Source organism: Beta vulgaris, chromosome 5, assembly GCF_026745355.1.
Source record: "Beta vulgaris subsp. vulgaris cultivar EL10 chromosome 5, EL10.2, whole genome shotgun sequence".
Taxonomy (NCBI): domain Eukaryota; kingdom Viridiplantae; phylum Streptophyta; class Magnoliopsida; order Caryophyllales; family Amaranthaceae; genus Beta; species Beta vulgaris.
The window spans coordinates 63,787,554-63,798,207 of record NC_079206.1 but is presented as its reverse complement, the minus strand read 5'-3'; positions in this window follow the sequence as shown (position 1 = coordinate 63,798,207).

Below are 10,654 nucleotides of genomic sequence, written 5' to 3'. Positions count from 1 at the left end.
CTTTTCTAATTGGAGATTGTGGAACTCATCATCTCAATTGGAACCTGGAAGTGTATGCTCTCGTGTAAGCTGTACTTCCCCTCCCATTCAAGAAGGTGAGGGTTCCCACTGCATTGTAGGAAACTAGAGGAGCAAAAAAGTGATCCAAGTACGGGGGTGGACCGAGGAGTTGCCTAATTTGCTAAGTTAATTCTATGCAAACGTGATCCAAAAAAGGCGAATTGTTACCTACAAGTGGTATACTTGTGGGCTAATGTAACAAAATTAATTAGTGATTACGTTCATGAACCTTTTGTCATAGTGCAAATTGGGAACTCTAGATTGGAACTTGGAAGTGTTTGCTTGTGAGCTAACCTCTTTATCTCAAAGGCCACAAATTGAAGTGTTCCTCGCATAACTCTTTGCCAGGCATTAGATTGATCACGATAGCTAAATCTCAAGATGTCATCCATCCTTAAAAGCATATCCTTTGACGCACTCACTAGAGGTGGAAAGCCCAACCTAGTTCCTTTACCTAGCCCTTTTCTATGTTCTTTTGAAATATTCCAACTATGAAAAGTTGCAAACTGCCCGCTTACTCTTATAAAAGCACTGCATTTTTGTTACAACGGTACAACCTCTAATGGGAACCGCTCTGTGTTTTTCCCTTTACCATCACATGTATGATATTACGACATCTTCATTGCAAAAGATTTGGACCCAAATCTCTAACCGATTCCTTTACTATACATACACTCTTGTTAGGGATAACAACGAGCTGGATTTGGACCGGATTATGCATAATCCGACCCCTACCCTACAAGCAGTCAGATACTATAATTTTTAACAATCATTTCTTCAATGGAAAAATCTTTTTGTCGTAGTCTGCTCGGGGTCGGACTATTTTTGTCATAGTCTGCTCGGATTGCCATCCCCTACTCTTGATTGAGATTTTATGCGTTTTTTGTCCGCTTTGGGGAGATAAGGGATAATTGTATTACAATTTGTGAATGATACCATAATTGGTTCAAGGATGGTTATGACTAATGGCATAATGATGTTGGTTACTGTGAGATACTTGTAAGTTAGAGGGTTTTCTTTGATGTTAATGTTTTATAAAGAAACAAAATGACCAAACTCACATCATAAATCTTCTCTTCACAATCACCCTTGTGCATGACATAAACCATGCTTTATTAAGTGCTGGGTATATTGTTGTCTTTGGTTGATGATCTGTACGATTTGTCATGCAGTTAATTTAATTTGAGTGATAATGTAAACAAAGAAAGGGGGTTAGTTAAGATAAGTATGTGCTCCCTTTGACATGTACTATTTTCATCCTAGGGTTAGGAACAAATATTGCGGATATAACATATATGAGGGGTAACTTCTGGTAGTTCCATTAAAATGAATATTGGGGTATCTTGGGGAGTAGAAAGTGTTTTCAGAAGATACTTGAAAAACAATTTTGGGGCCTCATAATAAGGAAGTATCAAAAACATGAATGGGTAGGAGTTGCCTTTCAAGAAAGCAAATGCTACTGCCTAGTGCCTAATAGCAACGTTGATTAGGGAAGAATAGGCTTCTCATGATTTCTTCCTCTCTTATGATTGCAATCAGGGCTTGGATCAGTATTACGTAATTCACAGTACGAGAATAGGTACGAGAACACAATTTGGCAACTAATTCTGTTAAAATAGCCGAAAGTATACTATACTTGTAAATTTTTCCCTTTTCAGATGGAGGTTCACCGTTTTTCAAAGGTTCAGCGAACTAGTTTACATCGGCTTGGATATTGGAAAATTTTCGACTGAAAAAGGTGGAAGACATTAGAGAGCAGGCCGTGTATGTAATGACCTTTATAATTTGTAAACCACAGCTGGGGAGGGAGCTGTGGTGGGTTAGTCTTGCTGTCAAAAGAATTTGAACTAGAAAGATGCCAGTGATGGGCTTCTGTACTTATTTTTGTTTCATAGGCACTGATTAAATGCAAGGTGAGGTTTCAAGTCTAGTCAGCAGGTAACACTCATTGGCTGTGAGAAGACCAACTAAACTGGTTTGTATCTGTGACTGGCCTCTATTTTGCCAGAACGATGAGTTGCTTAATTAGATCCGCTTTCCTGAACCCAACTAATTTAGGTGTTAATCAAACACGTATCGCCAGAACCAACATTCTATAGCTACTTGTAGTTGTCCCTTGGAGACTTGTAGTTACAGGCTGTTGCTTAGACTCATTGACGTTATACATGCGCAGAAGATGAATTTAGGTAGCTTATACTGTTGTTTTTTATTTTATTCGGTAATTATGTTATCATGGCCTGATTTACTCAAATATATCACATTAACTAGGGCTTTCGATTGAAAAGCAGCTATGTCTGGCTGTTCTGCTGGAGTTTCTTCTTATAGTCGGTTGATTGTTTTGATATTCTTTTTTTTGTTTATTATACTTAGATTACATATTCCCTCTTGCCTTTTTTTTAACACCATTTTTTTGGTTGAAATAGGGAAGTTTGATTTTGTTCTGTTGTTTGCAAAAGTGCTCCAATTTTAGGGTTTTTAATTATTTTTGCATTGAGAATTATCAATTTGGGTTTGTTACTAATCCCTGAGAGTCTGAGACTTGACCGACTAAACTAGCTGCTATATACGAGTATCCCCTATATTAACGGAGTTGCTAAATTAAATCTGCACAGGTGGTTAACAAACCTGTATCACCAGAAACAACAGTCTGTAGCTACTTGTCACTTGGAATGTATGTTGTAAATGTAGGGTTTCTTCAAACTCATGATCAGCATGATTCGTGTGCTGAAGCTCGTGTGCTGATGCTATTTAAATCTATCACGTCTACTAGGGTTTTAAAATATAATACAAGCGAAGAACAGCTAGGTCTGGCTGGTTGCTGGAGTTTCTTCAAATATTCTTAGTGATTTCTTTTATATTTTTTAGTTTATTGTCTAATTAGATTATCTTATGCCTTTTGCTTTGTCTTGAACACCATTTGTGGCTGTAAATAGGAGAAGATTGACTATTTGCTCCATCCGGACCAATGTTCCGTTTTTATTCTTTTTGCACTGAAAATTATTCGATGAGGTTTGTTGACAGATGCAAGAGAACATGATAATGCCCTGGTCATAAGTTTTGACCACCTGGTAAGCTGCCTTCCTGAGTTCTCTCAACTCTCATATACGTCAAATCCACGTTTAATGGTATGATACCTAGTCAAATATCGTGGTTTTAGATGAAATACATAAGCCTTTATTGTCCTCAGTCGGGTGTGTTTCTGGTCCTCAATTGGATCCCTATCCACTGTCCAGCCCGTGATTTCGATATTTTTGGGTGGCTCCTGGATCTACAGCAATTGTCCAATTGATTGTGTCATTGCTGGAAGATGGGAAGATATTAGTTGATGTGGGTGCTGATTGCTATGTCCATCTTCATCGTAGTTTTTTTTAGAAAATTTATGGTTTATTTCATATGTATTAGGCTCTCTGTTGATTTCTTTTGTTTTTCCAGTTTACATGAGGGTTTTGGGGTCGCTTTGGGATTGCTTTATTTCTGACTCAGGAGAGCATATTTTTTGTAGCTTTGTTTCCGCCACCTGTTAGTCAGTCTATTTTCAGAACTAGGGCTAAGGTTGGGTCGATACTAGCACGAGGTTAATGTTGTGCTCTTTTGTTTCATTGATTTTGCAATCTCGAAGCGTTTGTATATCACCTGTTAGGGCGATTAAAGTTGTCCGCCTGGTTGTCTTTCCTAATAATAATAGTTTTAATAAAATTCAGCTGTTAAGTTGTGCCCATTTCCCTTAGTTTGTTATCGAATTCCAGCCTTAACCTAGACTTTCTATATTAATGCCAATGTCTGAAGTCAAGTTTGGTATGGGAAATGCATCCTACTTTCTGGTGTGCAGTAGTTAGATCCATTGGTGGTTCGGATGGCATCCTACTTTCTGGTGCGCAGTAGTTAGACCCGTTGGTGGTCTGGATGGTTGGTGTTTCTTCGTTGTGCATCAGTACATGGGTAGGTTGCTGTGTCCTGTCCATTTCATTGTTTTAGCTTTAAATGTGCAATTTCTGGCATATTGCACTAGGTAGTGCCACTATTCTATGGTTCGTTGTTATTTGTTGTTCTCTTTATCCCAGGTTTCTTATCGGTGTTTTTTTTTCTCCTCATGTTTTGTTACCGCTTTGTTGGAATGTTGCCTGCAATCTCACCCCCTTTATCTGTGGATATGTTAAGTAATTTTTGCATACGCTGGTTCACCACATAACGTCGTTACTTGACCGGCACTTGTACGCAGATTCAAAGAGATGAAATGAGGATGAAGACTTGAAAGACTCCTTAATTTGCACCCAGGACATCTCGATTCTCGGTGGTAATAAACAAATTAAACACTTCGGTATGCGTAAAAAGCAGCAGCACATGATGCTTGAGCTAAGGAGCTGGATGTTTTTGCCAGCAAGGCCATCGGAAAGTCGATGTTTTGCTTTACTCTTGTAGTCTTGTACTGGGAAATGTATTTCCTGATGCAGTATATCATGGTTGTTATTGATGTACTTAGCTTACTCTTATTCTGGAATGGTCTGTTAGCTAGAGGCACAAGTTTGAGTGCCTCAAGACCTTAACTTTGTTTTTTTTATCTTTATTATAGGGAAAAAGGGAACAAGCTTTAAAAGGAGCTTTAAAACGATTGCAAATATTGCAGATTTGCAGTCTTGTATAAGTGTATTCCTCTGATTAGGCTTCGTTTTTTTTGGACTGAGAGAAATTGAGCTGAATCGAAATGAAATGAATTAAGAGTAAGTGGATTGAACTGAACTGAACTGAAAATAAGTGTAAAAGAACAGGGTTTTGATGAAGAGTGGGCTATCATAGGGACCAAATCGAAAAAGTTGAATAAAGCACGGCCAACACTGCATATTGGTTTTAGGTACCAAAGATACCGAGTGTTTTCTTACCTTTAATTTTTACTATTGGTTGTATATATTATAAATTACGTTTGTATATTGATATATTTAAGATATTGTCACTTGTTGCAAGCTTGCAAATCTAGATGATTAACCTAGTGGCCTTTCATAAAAGAAACAAAAGTAGGAAAAACTTTAAAGCGAACACTAATTCTTCCACGCTTGATAATCATGTACGCATGATGTTATCTGTTTCGTAATTGTAATAAAAGAAAATCAACCGAAAGTTTGTAAAAATGAATATCTAGAAGTGAAAAGAAACTCAATAAGAATTATCCATCATAACTTGTGAGTACACTAATTCTTTTTATAAAGAAACATTTTTTTTTTCTTCTCTTTTTATAAGATATATATATGAAACCCTATTGTATTAATACTTCTAACAAGTTAGCCAATCTAGCTTAACAATCAAACCCTAGTTAAGAGCTCCTAAATGAATTTTAAACCATGACCTATAGGTCATAAGGAGCATCATTTTCCACTATGCTAAGTAGTACTTGGTAGACTCAACTGTGGTATAGGTAGAAGGAGCTGTACGGAAAACCCTTCTGTATAAGGTTCGAAATGGTGAATTGAGGTAGAGTAGACCGATGATCCTGTAGTCATTTGGCCGGCTATTGAACGAAAAAGCTTGCATCTGCTCTCTTTATTATATAACCGGTCTCATCTCTCTCCAAACCTAACGTGATAGTTTCCCATCATAAGGCTTTCTATCTATATAACGTGATAGGTCTCAGTTGACTGCTTCTATAGATAAGGCGGAGCGTCCTTGGCTCAGTATTTTATCACATAGGGCTTCGGCCCTACTACAGCGCTTCGCTAACTCGGGCGCTAGTACTATCTCATCGATGCAATCAATATTGATTAATATCATTTGCTATCTTATATCACAATTATATACTTTCTTATTTTTTATATTCTTGCATCATTTTTTAAAAAATAGGATTTGCATATTACTTGCATCATTTCTTAAATTAACAATATATTCTTTTTATCTCTACCAACTCCTAGCACATAGGGGTCTTCTTCTCATGTTCTAAATAACTGTTCTCTCCTACGCCCTAGCTCCTAGCACATGGGGATTTCATTTTCATCTATCTTTATTTCTCTCATCTCCTTAAATAATTATATAAAGAAAAATGTCACACTCAATTATAAGTTGAGGTAATGTGACAAATTTTCAAAGGGAGGATAGCGTGAGTGCGTGACAATCAAATTTTGTTTTTTTTGTGATGGCCTGGCCACAGTGAATTCTATAGGGAGAGTGTCATATTATATTAGTTTAATAGAAGTATAATTAAATTTAAAGTAATATGAATGGCTAAAGAACATCTATGATCTATACAAATATATTAAAAAGCGTGTGTACAATGTATATACGTCATGTGTTACCTCTAGAATTGTCCAATGTGTATATAAGTCATGTCGATTAACAGAAGTAAAAATTAACTTGTAACAAGATTTGAACCCGTGACCTCTTGCTATTATAACATGACATAATTACCATCTCAATCAACTTTTAATTATGCTTTAAGTGTCCACAATAAAAATTAAATTACCATCTAGGAAAAGACATAATACAATAAGAAGCCACCAGAGAATCAACCCTCTTGGTAAAATAAATCCAGAGGCCATCGCTTTACATTATGAAAAAAGAAAACCTCACTTATAGAATTACATAAGTGGAAGTAAGGATGTGTAAATCAATAAACATTAAAAAAATCTAAAAATTTATTTAGGATGGATCCTCTCATGAAGATTTTGTTTTCCATTTTCGAAACTCAAGAGGACAAAATATCATTGAAGAACCAGCGAGTTTCCTGCCTCAATGATTTTCAATCACAAATTGATATTTTCCCAACTAAAAATCTCTTAGCTAACTCAATAGTCTATGCCCTATTATATAATCTTTTGTCGGTAATAAACAAAACTACAACAGATTTCTATGCAACAATAGTTATTTAACCCTAAATTTTGGATTTTACGAGAAACGAACAAATGGGGTATTTAGAGACTTTTTCGAGGCAACACAAATGTACCAAGCACCCACACAATGTTATAAGTCACATCGGCTTTCCTAGGAATGTTTCAAGTAGAAAAATATGATCGAATTGCTGGATAACTCCAAAAATACCCCAAAAACAGCCAAAATTGAAGGTTATAATACATGCTTTCATACTTTCCCGTGGCCCGAGATTCAGCCGGCACAGGGTGCCTTCTAGGAACATGGGGTGTCATCTGATAAGGATGGATGTCATTGGATAGGAGTCAAGTGGCTTAGAACGAATATATGGATGCATTTACGTTCATTTTGAGGCAATTTTGGGTTTCACGAGAAATGAACAAATGCGGTGTTCAGAGGCTTTTTGAGACAAGGTAAATGGTGCCAAGTACCCGCGCAATGTTACAAGTCACGTCGCCTTTCCTAGGAACGTTTCGGGAGAAAATATGACCAGGCCCGAAAAAGTCCAAAAATGTTCCAAAAACAGCCAAAATTGAAGGTTATATGATACATCCTTTCGGACTTTTCAAGGCTCGATCACTGAACGCCACAGGATGCCACCTAGGGACATGAGAGGTCATTGAAAAAGAGACATGTGGCTTGGAACGAATATGTGGATGCCTTTATGTTCATTTCGAGACAATTTTGGGTTTTACGAGAATTGAACAAATGAGGTGTTCAGAGGCTTTTTGAGACAACACAAATGGTGCCAAGCACCCGCGCAATGTTACAAGCCACGTCGGCTTTCCTAGGAACATTCCGGAATAAAATATGACCTGGAACGGAGAAGTCCAAACATGTCCAAAAAACAGCCAAAGTTAAAGGTTATAAATACACGTTTTCGGAATCTTCCTGGGTCCGAGCTACAGACGCCACATGATGCCTCATAGAGACATGGGAGGTCATTGGAAAGGAGTCATGTGGCGTGAACGAATATGTGGATGCCTTTACGTTCATTTCAAGGCAATTTTGGGTTTCACGAGAAATGAAAAAATCGGGTCTTCAGAAGCTTTTCGAGGCAATGCAAATGGTGCCAAGCACCCGTGCAACGTTACAAGTCACGTCGGTACTCATAAAAATATTTCGGGAGAAAATATGACCAGTCCCGAAAAAGTCCTAAAATGTCGCAAAAACAACCAAAATTGAAGGTTATAATGCACGCTTTCGGACTTTTCCGGGGTTCGAGCTCCAAAAGCCATGGGATGCCTCCTAGGGGCATGTGAGGTTATTGGAAAGGATCATGTGGCTTGGAACGAATATGTGGACGCCTTTACGTTCATTTAGAGACACTTTTAGGTTTCACGAGAAATGAACAAATGGAGTGTTCAGAGGCTTTTCGAGGCAATGCACATTGTGCCAAGCACCCGCGCACTGTTACAAGTAACGTCGGCACTATTAGAAATGTTTCGGGAGAACATATGACCAGGCCCGAAAAAGTCCAAAAACGTCCCAAAAACAACCAAAATTGAAGGTTATAATACACGCTTTCGGACTTTCTCAAAGTCCGAGCTCCGAATGTAACGGAATGCCTCCAAGGCCATGGGAGGTCATTGGAAATGAGTCATGTTGCTTGGAACGAATATATGGATACATTCACGTTCATTTCGAGGCAATTTTAGGTTTCACGAGAAATGAACAATTAGAGGCTTTTCGAGGCAACACAGATGGTGTCAAGCACCCGCGCAACATTACAAGTCATGTCAACCTTCATAGGAACATTTCGGGAGAAAATAAGACCAGGCCCGGAAAAGTACAAAAATGTCCCAAAACAGCCAAATTTGAAGGTTATAATACACGCTTTCGGACTTCCTCTGGGTCCGAGCTCCGAACGCCACGATATGCCACCTAGGGTCATGGTAGGTCATCGGAAAGGAGTCATATGGCTTGAAACGAATATATTGGACGCATTTATGTTCATTTCAAGACAATTTTAGGTTTCACGAGAAATGAGCAAATGTAGGTGTTTAGAGGCTTTTCGAGGCAACACAAATGGTTCCAAGCACCCCGCGCAACGTTATAAGTCACGTTAGCCTTCTTAGGAACGTTTCGGGAGAAAATAAGACCAAACTCGAAAAAGTCCAAGAATGTTTCACAAACAGCCAAAATTGAAGCTTATAATGCACGCTTTCGGACTTTTCCTGGGTCCGAGCACCAAACGCCACGGGATGCCTCCTAGGGGTATCGGTGGTCAATGGAAAGGAGGCATGTGGCTTGGAACGAATATATGGATGCATTTATGTTCATTTCGAGACACTTTTAGGTATCACGAGAAATGAACAAATGGGGTGTTTAGAGGATTTTCGAGGCAACACAAATGGTGCCAAGCACCCGCGCAACGTTACAAGTAACGTTGGCCTTCCTATGAACGTTTCGGGAGAAAATAAGACCAGGCCCGGAAAAGTCCAAAAATGTCCCAAAAATAGCCAAATTTGAAGGTTATAATGCACGCTTTCGGACTTTCTCGGGTCCGATCTCCAAATGCCACGGCATGCCTCCTTGGGACATTTGAGGTCATTGGAAAGGAATCATGTGGCTTGGAACGAATATGTGGACGCCTTTACGTTCATTTAGAGACACTTTTAGGTTTCACGAGAAATGAACAGATGAAGTGTTCAGAGGCTTTTCGAGGCAATGCAAATGGTGTCAAGGTCACGCGCAACGTTACAAGTCACGTCGGCACTCCTAGGAATGTTTCGGGAGAAAATAACAGCTAAAATTGAAGGTTATAATACACGCTTTCGGACTTTCTCAGGGCTCGAGTTCCGAACGCCACGGGATGCCACCTAGGGCCATGGTAGGTCATCGAAAAGGAGTCATGTGGCTTGGAACGAATATATGGATGCATTTATGTTCATTTCAAGACCATTTTAGGTATCACGAGAAATGAACAAATGGGGTGTTTAGAGGCTTTTCGAGGTAGCACAAATTGTTCTAAGCACCTGCTTAACTTTACAAGTCACGTTGGCACTCCTAGGAATGTTTCAAAGAAAGTATGACCAGGTCCGGAGAAGTCCAAAAATGTCTCAAAAATAGCCAAAATTGAAGGTTATAATACATGATTTACGAACTCCGCGGGATGCCTCTTATGGGAATGAGAGGTCATGAGAAATGAGTCATGTGGCTTGGAACGAATATGTGGATGTCTTTACGTTGATTTCGAGACAGTTTGAGGTTTCACGAGAAATGAATAAATAGGGTGTTTAAAAGCTTTTCGAGGCAACACAAATGGTGTCAAGCACACGCGCAATGTCACAAGTCACGTCGACTTTCCTAGGAATGATTGAGGAGAAAATATGATCAGGCACGGAGAAGTCCAAAAATGTCCTAAAAAACTAAAGGTGACCCAATCCGGTTAAAATTTAGCCGAACTAATACTACCTCTGTTCTTTTTCTATTACAACAATGTGTTTGGACACTAAGGATGTGGAACAAATGAGTAATGTAACATGAAAGTAACAGAGTAGGAGAGAAATCATCCTTAGAAAATAAAAGCAATTTTATAAGACAAAGTGAGTAATGATGGTTTTAATCAGATAAAGTAATGGCAATATTGTCAATTAATGTTGTTTTTTATACCAAAATTGGAATTGTTGTAATAGATATAAAACTACCAAAAATAGTAATCATTGTAATATAAAAAGAACGGAGGAAGTATATTGTAACCTCGTCTCATGACGAATCTATAATATGTAAACTTTTGTATATT